General features: G+C 45.2%; 1 long non-coding RNA gene and 1 pseudogene across 6 annotated transcripts in view; one reads left to right on the top strand and one right to left on the bottom strand.

Annotated features, from left to right (window-relative positions):
- Window positions 1-12,905, top strand: part of LOC105470920 (uncharacterized) — a 290,539-nt gene that overhangs the window by 120,107 nt on the left and 157,527 nt on the right. The window lies entirely within an intron of this gene.
- Window positions 7,889-8,751, bottom strand: LOC105470923 (RNA-binding protein 38 pseudogene; annotated as a pseudogene).

Raw genomic sequence — 12,905 nt, 5'->3', positions numbered from 1 at the left:
TCAGTTTCCATGTAGTTGAGCGGTTTTGATTGAGTTTCTTAGTCCTGAGTTCTAGTTTGATTGCACTGTGGTCTGAGAGACAGTTTGTTACAATTTCTGTTCTTGTACATTTGCTGAGGAGTGCTTTATTTCCAATTACGTGGTCAATTTTGGAGTAAGTACGATGTGGTGCTGAGAAGAATGTATATTCTGTTGATTTGGGGTGGAGAGTTCTATAGATGTCTCTTAGGTCTGCTTGCTGCAGAGATGAGTTCAATTCCTGGATATCCTTGTTAACTTTCTGTCTCGTTGATCTGTCTAATGTTGACAGTGGGGTTTTAAAGTCTCCCGTTATTATTGTATGGGAGTCTAAGTCTCTTTGTAAGTCTCTAAGGACTTGCTTGATGAATCTGGGTGCTCCTGTATTGGGTGCATATATATTTAGGATAGTTAGCTCTTCCTGTTGAATTGATCCCTTTACCATTATGTAATGTCCTTCTTTGTCTCTTTTGATCTTTGATGGTTTAAAGTCTGTTTTATCAGAGACTAGTATTGCAACCCCCGCTTTTTTTTGTTCTCCATTTGCTTGGTAAATCTTCCTCCATCCCTTTATTTTGAGCCTATGTATGTCTCTGCGTGTGAGATGGGTCTCCTGAATACAGCAGACTGATGGGTCTTGACTCTTGATCCAGTTTGCCAGTCTGTGTCTTTTAATTGGAGCATTTAGTCCATTTACATTTAAGGTTAAGATTGTTATGTGTGAACTTGATCCTGCCATTATGATATTAACTGGTTATTTTGCTCGTTAGTTGATGCAGTTTCTTCCTAGCCTCGATGGTCTTTACATTTTGGCATGTTTTTGCAATGGCTGGTACTGGTTGTTCCTTTCCATGTTTAGTGCTTCCTTCAGGGTCTCTTGTAAGGCAGGCCTAGTGGTGACAAAATCTCTAAGCATTTGCTTATCTGTAAAGGATTTTATTTCTCCTTCACTGATGAAACTTAGTTTGGCTGGATATGAAATTCTGGGTTTAAAATTCTTTTCTTTAAGAATGTTGAATATTGGCCCCCACTCTCTTCTGGCTTGTAGAGTTTCTGCCGAGAGATCTGCTGTTAGTCTGATGGGCTTCCCTTTGTGGGTAACCCGACCTTTCTCTCTGGCTGCCCTTAAGATTTTTTCCTTCATTTCAACTTTGGTGAATCTGGCAATTATGTGTCTTGGAGTTGCTCTTCTCGAGGAGTATCTTTGTGGCGTTCTCTGTATTTCCTGGATTTGAATGTTGGCCTGCCCTACTAGGTTGGGGAAGTTCTCCTGGATGATATCCTGAAGAGTGTTTTCCAACTTGGTTCCATTTTCCCCCTCACTTTCAGGCACCCCAATCAGACGTAGATTTGGTCTTTTTACATAATACCATACTTCTTGCAGGCTTTGTTCATTTCTTTTTCTTCTTTTTTCTTTTGGTTTCTCTTCTCGCTTCATTTCATTCATTTGATCCTCAATCGCTGATACTCTTTCTTCCAGTTGATCGAGTCGGTTACTGAAACTTGTGCATTTGTCACGTATTTCTCGTGTCATGGTTTTCATCTCTTTCATTTCGTTTATGACCTTCTCTGCATTAATTACTTTAGCCATCAATTCTTCCACTTTTTTTTCAAGATTTTTAGTTTCTTTACGCTGGGTACGTAATTCCTCCTTTAGCTCTGAGAAATTTGATGGACTGAAGCCTTCTTCTCTCATCTCGTCAAAGTCATTCTCCATCCAGCTTTGATCCGTTGCTGGCGATGAGCTGCGCTCCTTTGCCGGGGGAGATGCGCTCTTATTTTTTGAATTTCCAGCTTTTCTGCCCTGCTTTTTCCCCATCTTTGTGGTTTTATCTGCCTCTGGTCTTTGATGATGGTGATGTACTGACGGGGTTTTGGTGTAGGTGTCCTTCCTGTTTGATAGTTTTCCTTCTAACAGTCAGGACCCTCAGCTGTAGGTCTGTTGGAGATTGCTTGAGGTCCACTCCAGACCCTGTTTGTCTGGGTATCAGCAGCAGAGGCTGCAGAAGATAGAATATTTCTGAACAGCGAGTGTACCTGTCTGATTCTTGCTTTGGAAGCTTCCTCTCAGGGGTGTACTCCACCCTGTGAGGTGTGGGGTGTCAGACTGCCCCTAGTGGGGGATGTCTCCCAGTTAGGCTACTCAGGGGTCAGGGACCCACTTGAGCAGGGAGTCTGTCCCTTCTCAGATCTCAACCTCCGTGTTGGGAGATCCACTGCTCTCTTCAAAGCTGTCAGACAGAGTCGTTTGCGTCTGCAGAGGTTTCTGTTCCGTTTGTTACTGTTTACTGTGTCCTGTCACCAGAGGTGGAGTCTACAGAGACAGGCAGGTTTCCTTGAGCTGCTGTGAGCTCCACCCAGTTCGAGCTTCCCAGCAGCTTTGTTTACCTACTTAAGCCTCAGCAATGGCGGGCGCCCCTCCCCCAGCCTCGCTGCTGCCTTGCCGGTAGATCACAGACTGCTGTGCTAGCAATGAGGGAGGCTCCGTGGGTGTGGGACCCTCCCGGCCAGGTGTGGGATATGATCTCCTGGTGTGCCTGTTTGCTTAAAGCGCAGTATTGGGGTGGGCGTTACCCGATTTTCCAGGTGTTGTGTGTCTCAGTTCCCCTGGCTAGGAAAAGGGATTCCCTTCCCCCTTGCACTTCCCAGGTGAGGTGATGCCTCGCCCTGCTTCAGCTCTCGCTGGTCGGGCTGCAGCAGCTGACCAGCACCGATCGTCCGGCACTCCCCAGTGAGATGAACCCAGTACCTCAGTTGAAAATGCAGAAATCACCGGTCTTCTGTGTCGCTCGCACTGGGAGTTGGAGACTGGAGCTGTTCCTATTCGGCCATCTTGCTCCGCCCCCTGGAGTCATTCTTATCTTTTTATTTCTTTTTCAAAAAATTTTACTTTAAGTCCTGGGATACATGTGCAGAACGTGCAGGTTTGTTACGTAGGTATGTGTGTGCCATGGTGGTTTGCTGCACCTATTGACCTGTCCTCTAAGTTCCCTCCCTTTGCTCCCCACCCCCAGACAGGCCCCCGTGTGTGATGTTCCCCTCCCTGTGTCTATGCATTCTCATTGTTCAACTCCTACTTATGAGTAGGAACATATGGTGTTTGGTTTTCTGTTCCTGTGTAAGTTTGCTGCGAATGATAGTTTCCAGCTTCCTCCATATCCCTGCAAAGGATGTGAACTCATCCTTTTTAATGACTCCATGGTGTATATGTGCCACATTTTGTTTATCTAGTCTATCATTGATGGGCATTTGGGTTGGTTCCAAGTCTTTGCTGTTATTACAACCCGACTCAAATGGCCATCAATGATAGACTGTATAAAGAAAATGTGGCACATATGCACCATGGAATACTATGCAGTTTTAAAAAAGAATGAGTTCATGTCCTTTGCATGGAAATGGATGAAGCTGGAAACCATCATTCTCAGCAAACGAACACAGGAACAGAAAACCAAACACCTCACATTTGCACTCATAACTGGGAGTTGAACAATGGGAACACACGAACACAGGGAGGGGAACGTCACACGCTGGGGCCTGTCAGGGGGTGCGGGACAAGGGAAGAGATAGCATTAGGAGAAACACCTAATGCATGCAGGGCTTAAAACCTAGATGATGGGTTGATGGGTACAGCAAACCACCATGGCACATGTATACCTACGTAACAAACCTGCACGTTCTGCACATGTATCCCAGAACTTAAAGTGTAGTGAAAAAAATATGTGTGTATGTGTCTTTATAATGGAATGATTTATATTCCTTTGGGTATATACCTAGTAATGAGATTGCTGGGTCAAATGGTATTTCTGGTTCTAGATCCTTGAGGAATTGCCATAGTGTCTTCGACAATGGTTGAACTAATATACATTCCCACCAACAGTGTAAGAGCATTCCTGTTTCTCCACAGCCTCACCAGCATCTGTTGTTTCTTGACTTTTTAATAATCTCCACTCTGAGTGGCGTGAGATGGTATCTCATTGTGACTTTGATTTGCAATTCTCTAATGATCAGTGATGTTGAGTTTTTTTTTCATGTGTTTGTTGGCCACATAAATGTCTTCTTTTGAGAAGTGCCTTGTTCATATCCTTTGCCCACTTTTTGATGGGTTTGTTTGTTTTTTTCTTGTAAATATGTTTGCATTCCTTGTAGATTCTGGATATTAGGCATTTGTCAGATGGGTAGATTGCAAAAATTTTCCCCCATTCTGTAGGTTGCCTGCTCACTCTGATGATAGTTCTTTTTGCTGTGTAGAAGACTTTTAGTTTAGTTAGATCCCATTTGTCAATTTTGTCTTTTGTTGCAATTGCTTTCGGCATTTTTGTCATGAAGACTTTGCCCATGCATACGTCTTGAATGGTATTGCCTAGGTTTTCTTCTAGGGATTTTTATGGTTTTGGGTTTTGCATTTAAGTCTTTATTCATCTTGAGTTAATTTTTATATAAGGTGTAAGGAAGGGGTCCAGTTTGTTTTCTGCATATGGCTAGCCAGTTTTCCCAGCATCGTTTATTGAATAGGAGATTCTTTCCCCATTGCTTCATTGCTTGTTTTTGTCAGGTTTGTAGAAGATGAGATGGTTGTATATGTGCAGTGTTATTTCTGAGGGCTCTGTTCTGTTCTATCGGTCTATATGTCTGTTTTGGTATCAGTACCACACTGTTTTGGTTACCGTAGCCTTGTAGTGTAGTTTGAAGTCAGGTAGCATAATGCCTCCAGCTTTGTTCTTTTTGCCTAGGATTGTCTTGGCTCTATGAGTTTTTTTGATTTCATATGAAATGTAAAGTATTTTTTTCTAATTCTATGAAGAATGTCAATGGTAATTTGATGGGAATAGCATTGAATCTATAAATTACTTTGGGCAGTATGACCATTTTCATGATATTGATTCTTCCTATCCATGAGTATGGAATGTTTTTCCATTTGTTTGTGACCTCTCTTATTTCTTTGAGCAGTGGTTTTGTAGTTCTCCTTGAAGAGATCCTTCACATCCTTTGTTAGCTGTATTCCTGGTATTTTCTTCTCTTTGTAGCAATTGTGAATGGAAGTTCATTTGTGATTTGGCTCTCTGCTTGTCTATTGTTGGGGTAAAGGAATGCTTGTGATTTTTGAACACTGATTTTGTATCCTGAAACTTTGCTGAAGTTGCTTATCAGCTTAAGTAGTTTTTGGGCTGAGACAATGGGGTTTTCTAAATATAGAATCCTCCACAAACAGAGACATTTGACTTCCTCTCTTTCTATTTGAATACCCTTTATTTCTTTATCTTACCTGATTGCCCTGGCCAGAACTTCCAATACTATGTTGAATAGCAGTGGTGAGAGAGGGCATCCTTGTCTTGTGTTGGTTTTCAAAGGGAATGCTTCCAACTTTTGCCCATTCAGTATGATATTGGATGTAGGTTTGTCATAAACAGCTCTTATTATTTTTAGATATGTTCCATTAATACTTAGTTTATTGAGAGTTTTTAGTATGAAGGGATGTTGAATTTTATTGAAGTCCTTTTCTGCATCTATTGAGATAATCATGTAGTTCTTGTCTTTGGTTCTGCTTATGTGATGGATTATGTTTATTCATTTGTGTATGTTGAACCAGCTTTGCATCCCAGGGATGAAGCCAACTGGATCATGGTGGATAAGTTTTTTGGTATGCTGCTGGATTCAGTTTACCAGTATTTTATTGAAGATTTTCACATGGATGTTCATCAGAGATATTGGCCTGAAGTTTCCTTTTTTTGTTGTGTGTCTGCCAGGTTTTGGTATCAGGATGATGCTGGCTTCATAAAATGAGTTAGGGAGGAGTCCCTCCTTTTAAATTATTTGGAATAGTTTCAGAAAGAATGGTATCAGCTCCTCTTTGTACCTCTGGTAGAATTCAGCTGTGAATCTGTCTGGTCCTGGACTTTTTTGGTTGAGAGGGTATTAATTACTGCCTCAATTTCAGAACTTGTTATTGGCCTATTCAGGGATTCAATTTCTTCCTGGTATAGTCTTGGGAGGGTGTATGTGTCCAGGAATTTATTCATTTCTTTTAGATTTTCTAGTTTATTTGCATAGAGTTGTTTATAGTATTTGCTGATGGTAGTTTGTATTTCTGTGGAGTCAGTGGTGATATCCCCTTTATCATTTTTTTTATTGTGTCTGTTTGATTCTTCTCTCTTTTGTCATTAGTCGAGCTGGTGGTCTATCTATTTGTTAATTTTTTCAAAAAATCAGCTCCTGGATTCACTGATGTTTTGGAGGGTTTTTCATGTCTCTATCTCCTTCAGTTCTGCTCTGATCTTAGTTATTTCTTACCTTCTGCTAACTTTTGGATTAGTTTGCTCTTGCTTCTCTAGCTCTTTTACTTGTGATATAAGGGTGTTGATTTGAGATTTTTCTAGCTTTCTGATGTGGGCATTTAGTGCTACAAATTTCCCTCTTAACACTGTTTTAGCTGTGTCTCAGAGATTCTTGTATGTTGTCTCTGTTCTCATTGGTTTCAAAGAACTTCTTGATTTCTGCCTTATTTTCATTATTTACCCAGGAGTCACTCAGAAGCAGGTTGTTCAATTTCCATGTAATTGTGTGGTTTTGAGTGAGTTTCTTTCCTTTTTTTTTTTTTTTAAAAGAAAACAAGTTTTATTTTTATCATCAGAACATTCTAATAAAAATATTATTATGAGATTAGCTACCTTTATTCTCTGGGCCTTGACTGTGTCCAAGGCCTGCCCTGGAACACCTGCATGCTCAGCTCCCTGAGGTAGGTCCGGAGGGAGACCCCCCGCTGGCCCCCAGCCCTCGGCCAGGATACCTCTGACCTCATGTCCCCTCCTCCAGACCCCCACAGCCCTGGATGCCCCATAGCAGCCCTGCCACGGCTGGCAGAACTGCTTCCTCCCTCCACCAATCCCCAAGACAGGCAGGAACCGACTGGGGCTGGCACACAGCAGGTGGTGCGGAAGTAGAGGGAAGAGGCACACCCTCCTGCACTCAACTGCTCCAGCAGGCAGAGCTGAGGGCCCCTTCCCCCCTAGGCTGGCACCATTGTGGTCTAGACCCTGAGTGGCCGGAATGCTGTGGGTCACTCCCTTCTCCCCTTCCACAGTGGTTGGGGAGTTGGGGAGGTAGGGAAGGGAGAGGAGCGTCAATGTCGCAGTGATGGGGTCCTGAGACAACTCACTCTGCCACGCTGGCAGGTGGCAGCAGACAGTGGCCTGCACGGGCCTGCAGGGCCTCCTGTCTATGGTGCCCATCCCACCGAGAGGATCCTGGCCAGCGAGCCGGCAGACACTTTCTTATACAGAAACCCTGTGATCGTCTCCATGGGCGGAACCAACAAAAGCAAGTCTCTCCAAGTCAAAAATAGGTTTTGGATTCTTGGCGGCGGCAGTATCCGCTGAAAAAATAGACTGAACTTCTGAAATTATCTTAGTAGCAAAACAATTACAAGAAAAAAGTTGCAACTTCAGTGCTATGACTGGAAAGGGGTCTTTGGTCGGCTCCCCCTGTTACCGGCGGCCCTCGTGTGCCTGGGAGCTCCTCTGGGCTTGAGGAAGCCGCCCACGTGCCCTGATGGAGAAAGTGCGACTCCAACAGGAGGCCGTGTCCTCACACCTCAACTGCGCTCACAGCTCGTGAGCATCAAGTTACAATAAATAGTCCAGTAACTTCTTGCCCTCAGGTTTCCCTGGAGTCAGGCATCTCTGCACAGTCCAGGGCAGCCAGGGACTGCAGAGGGTCTGTGACACCCCACCACGATGCGGCGGTGGAGACACAAACCTGAGGGCACCTGGAGTGTGGAGAGGCAGGAAAAGGTGTAAGGAGAGGCTGCCGTGGTGAGCAAGGAACCCGGGATTGCGTCTTTAAATAGCTCTCAGTCATTCTTAATGTCCTCCCTCAAGACACAATGGGACCTAGATTTAAAGAGAAGCCATCTCCCCGCTGTCCCCGGGTGCAGGCGGAGTGCCCGAGTGGTCTTCAGAGGCCTGGGTGCTGGTGGCACCTCACTGAAGCTCAGCCGGGCTGTCGCCGGCCCATCATGGCCTGGCAGCTCTGTCTGCTGTGAAGGTGACAATGCCACAGTCCTCGGGGCAGGAGCACCCCTCACTGCATCCCGTCGGGCTGCAGCTGCGGCGCCTGGTACTGCACGAAGGTGGTGGGGGCTGTGACTGAGAGGGCCTGGGGCACGGTGGCCGGGTAGCTGTAGCCCATGAAGCTGGCAGCCGTGGCAGGTGACGCAGCATATGGGTACTGGTTATAGGTGGCCAGTGGGTACTGGGCATAGGCTGGGCTGGCCGGCGTGTACTCAATGTAAGGTGAGGACAGTGACGGGACAGGGGCGGCCAGGATCACCACGCTGGGCTGCACGATGGTTGGTGGGTACATGTAGTGCAGGGTCAGCCCTTAAGTCCGCTGGATCAAGGTGGGGTGCAGCTGCTGCACCCCAATGGCAAAGCCCGTCTGGAGGCTCTGCGGCTTGGCGCCCAGATATGCCAGGTTCACGTTGGCCTTGCGGCCGTCAATGATGGGGTTCGGGTCTTTGCAAGCCCTCTCAGCTGCCGCCCGGTCGGCCGTGGTCACGAAACCGTAGCCGCGGGACTTGCCCGTCTGGCGGTCGGTGACGACTACAGCCTCCTCCATGTCGCTGAAGCCCTCGAAGGACTTCCTGAGCTAGGCGTCAGTGATGTGGTACGGCAGGCCGCCCACGAAGATCTTGGCAAACGTGGTGTCCTTCTGCCAGCCGTGCATGGCGCTGGGGGCTGCGCTCATGGGGGGCGGCGGGGAGAGCACCGGGCAGCGAGGGGCGCTCGTCCAGCCGCCACGCCCGACCACTCGCAGGCTGCTCCCGCCGTGGGCGCCTAGCTGAGCCGAGCTGCGCTCCCGACCGGCACTGCGGGGACTCTTTGAGTGAGTTTCTTAATCCTGAGTTCTGATTTGATGGCACTGTGGTCTGAGAGACTGTTGTTGTGATTTCAGTTCTTTTACATTGGCTGAGGAGTGTTTTACTTCCAATTATGTGATCCATTTTAGAACAAGTGCCATGTGGCACTGAGAATAATGTATATTCTGTTGATTTGGGGTAGAGAGTTATGTAGATGTCTGTTAGGTCCACTTGATCCAGAGCAGAGTTCAAGTCCTGAATATCCTTGTTAATTTTCTGTCTTGCTGATCTAACATTGACAGTGGGGTGTTAAAGTCTCCCACTCTTATTGTGTGGGAGTCTAAGTCTCTTTGTAGGTCTCTAAGAACTTGTTTTATGAATCCAGGTGCTCTTGTATTGGGTGCATGTATATTTAGGATAGTTAGCTCTTCTTGTTGAATTGATCCCTTTACCATTACGTAATGCCCTCCTTTGTCTTTTTGATCTTTGTTAGTTTAAAGTCTGTTTTCTCAGAGACTAGGATTGCAACTTCTGCTTTTTTTTTTTTTTTTTGCTTTCTATTTGCTTGGTAAATTTTCCTCCATCCCTTTATTTTGAGCCTATGTGTGTCTTTGCAAATGAGATGGGTCTCCTGAATACAGCACACCATTGGGCCTTGACTCTTTATCCAATTTGCCTGTGTCTTTTAATTGGGGCATTTAGCCCATGTACATTCAAGGCTAGTATTGTTACGTGTGAATTTGATCCTGTCATCATGATGCTATCTACACACTAGTTGATGAAGCTTCTTCATAGGGTCATTGATCTTCATATTTTCGTGTGTTTTTGCAGTGGCTGGTACTGGGTTGTTTTCCTTTCCATATTTAGTGCTTCCTTCAGGAGCTCTTTCAAGGCAGGCCTGGTGATGATGAAATCCCTCAGCATTTGCTTGTCTGGGAAGGATTTTATTTCTCCTTTGCCTATGAAGCTTTGTTTGACTGGTTATGAAATTCTGGGTTGAAAATTCTTTTCTTTAAGAATGCTGAATATTGGCCCCTAATCTCTTCTGGCTTGTAGGGTTTCTGCTAAGACATCTGCTGTTAGTCTGATGGGCTTCCCTTTGTAGGTGACCTGGCCCTTAGGCTGCCCTTAACATTTTTTCCCATCATTTTGACCTTGGTGAATCTGAGGATTATGTGTCTTGGGGTTAATCTTCTCGTGGAGTCTCTTAGTGGTGTTCTCTGTATTTCCTGAATTTGCATGTTGGCCTCTCTTGCTAGATTGGGGAAGTTTTCTTGGATAATATCTTGAAGTGTGTTTTCCAGCTTGTTTCCATTCTCCCCATCTCCTTCAGGTACTCCTATCAATCGTAGGTTTGATCTTTTTACATAGTCCTATATTTCTTGGAGGCTTTGTTGTTCAGTTTCATTCTTTTTTCTCTAATCTTTTCTGCATGTCTTTTATTTCAGCAAAGTGGTCTTCAAACTCTGATATCCTTTCTTCCACTTGGTTGATTTGACTGTTGATACTTATGTATGCTTCACAAAGTTCTAGTGCTGTTTTTTTCACCTCCATCAGGTCATTTGTGTTCCACTCTAAACTGGTTATTCTAACTAGCAGCTCCTTTAACCTTTTATCAAGGTTCTTAGATTCTTTGCCTTGGGTTAGAACATGCTCCATTAGCTCAGTAGAGATTTTTATTGCCCATCTTCTGAAGCCTGCTTCTGTCAATTGGTCCATCTCATCTTCCATCCAGTTCTGTGCCCTTGCTGGAGAGAGACTGCGATTGTTTGGAGGAGGGGCACTTTGGGTCTTCAGCATTTTTTCATTGATTCTTTCTCATCTTCATGAGTTCGTCTAGTTTTGATCTTTGAGGCTGCTGACGCTTGGATGGAGTTTTTGTGGGGACTTTTTTTGTTGTTGATGCTGTTGTTGTTGCTTTCTGTTTGTTTTTCTTTCAATGGTGAGGTCCCCCTTCCATAAGGCTGCTGTGGTTTGCTGGGGGTTCACTTCAGGCCCTATTCATCTGGTTGGCTCCTGTGCCTGGAGATGTTACTCAGGGAGGCTGGAAAGCAGCAAAGATGGTTGCCTTCTTCTTCTGGGATCTCTGACCTCGAGGGGCACCAACCTGATGCCAGTAGGATCACTCCTGTATAGGGTGTCTGACAACTCCTGTTGGAAGGTCTCACTCCGTTGGGTGGCATGGGGAACAGGACTTGTTTAATGAAGCACTTTGACTGTCTCTTGGTGGAGAGGGTATGCTTTGTTGTGGGAGAGCCCGCTCATCTGGGCTGCCCGGATTCCTCAGAACTCCTAGGAGGAAAGGCTAAGTCTATTGGTCCACAGAGACTGCAGCCATCCCTCCCTCTAGGGTCTCAGGCCCAGGGAGATGAGGGTTCTGTCCCTGAGCCTCTGGCTGGAGTTGTTGGAGTTCTTGCAGGGAGGCCCTGCCCATTGAGGAAGGATGGGTCTGGGTCAGGCCTAAAGAGGTGCTCTGGCTACAGTGTGCACAGTGGTGTGTTGGGTTGTGGGGGACACCTCTTGGGACTGAGCAGTCCAGCCTCCCTGGCTCCAGCAGGGGAAAAGTGTGGCCTGGAGCTATAGAGATGGATGCTGCCCTTCCCCTATCCAGGGAGCTTTGTGTGTTAGGCAGTTCTGAGTCTCAGTACTGGCTGCTGCTCCTCCCACAAAGGAGCTCAAAGGACTTAAGAGAACAGGCAGTTGCAGGTGTGATGCTGGTCACCCCTCCCCCTGGGAACTCAGCAGGCTTAAGCAGATTCTAGCTGAGAGGCTGTTGAGAATCTGCATGGCTCTGGGGTTGGGACCCAAGGTCTCAGTGGCGTGGGTTTGCGAGTGGGATCTTCCGATTCGTGGGTTACAGAGTTTTGTGGAAAAAGTGCTGTTTCCCCAATTGGGTAGCACGCTCACTCACTGCCTCCCTTGGCTGGGGGGTGGGGGCTCCGTTGCCTCAAGTGGCTGTCAGGTGGGCTGCTGCGCCACGCTGCTCTTCCTTACTCTCCATGGATCACGCCAGCCACCTAGTCAATTCTGATGAGAACCTGGATACCTTGGTTGCTGGTGTAGGATTCACATGGTATTATGGTTCTTTTCAAATGGAGCCTCTGATCTCTGCTGCTTCTAGTTGGCCATCTCGGCCCCACCCCCGCTCTTTTTCCATCTCTTTGTCTACTGTTGTAGTTTCTGGGAGGTTTTCTCAACTTCACTTTCCAAGACTTCTATTGGGGTTTTCATTTCTGTTGTATTATTAATTTCCAAAGGGCTCTGTTTTTCTTCTTTGAATATTTTAAAATACATTCTTTTCTTTTTAATACATACAGTATTTTCTCTGAGGATATTAATGATAGTTTTTAAAAGAGTTGATCTTCTTGTGTAGTCTCTGCTTCCTCTAATTTTTCCTCTGCATGTTTGTTGTCTTTTTTATTATTCATGTTACAGGCTTTCCTCACAAGGTATCTTGTTACCTTGATTGTCTGCTGGTAATTAAGAAGAGCATCAAAAAGCTCATAAAAAATTCAGATCATATGAGGGGAATATTTTGGGGAATATGGAATCCCTTATAATAGACTTGCTTACTCTGCCTGCTTGGGAATCTCTCCCAAGTGGTACCTGCTTTCCACAGATTCCCTCCTTTCCCCACTTCTAAATCACAGATTATGTGCCCCAGATTGTTTTTCAGCAGTTCCAAGATTTTAAAAATTGTTTCTATTTTGAGAAATTGGTGAATGAAAGCAGCCAGATGCTCCCTGACCACCAAAAGAGTACATACTATAGGATTCTATTTATATAAAATTCTAGAAAAAGCAAACGAATCCATAGTGTTAGAAAACAGATTAGTGGTTGCCCAATGTCAGGGGAGGAGGAAGAAATGGATTCCAAAAGGGCCTGAGGACACTATTAGGAGTGATAGAAATGTTCATTGTCTTGATTTTAGTAAAAGTTTAATGAGTATATACATCTGTGAGAACTCATTACATTGTACCCTTTAAATATGTGCAGTTTATTGTATATCAATTATACCACAATAAAGTTTTAA

This window comes from Macaca nemestrina, chromosome 2, assembly GCF_043159975.1.
Source record: "Macaca nemestrina isolate mMacNem1 chromosome 2, mMacNem.hap1, whole genome shotgun sequence".
NCBI classification, from domain to species: domain Eukaryota; kingdom Metazoa; phylum Chordata; class Mammalia; order Primates; family Cercopithecidae; genus Macaca; species Macaca nemestrina.
Note: the sequence above shows the minus strand (reverse complement) of the source record. Positions and strands in the feature narration are given on the sequence as shown.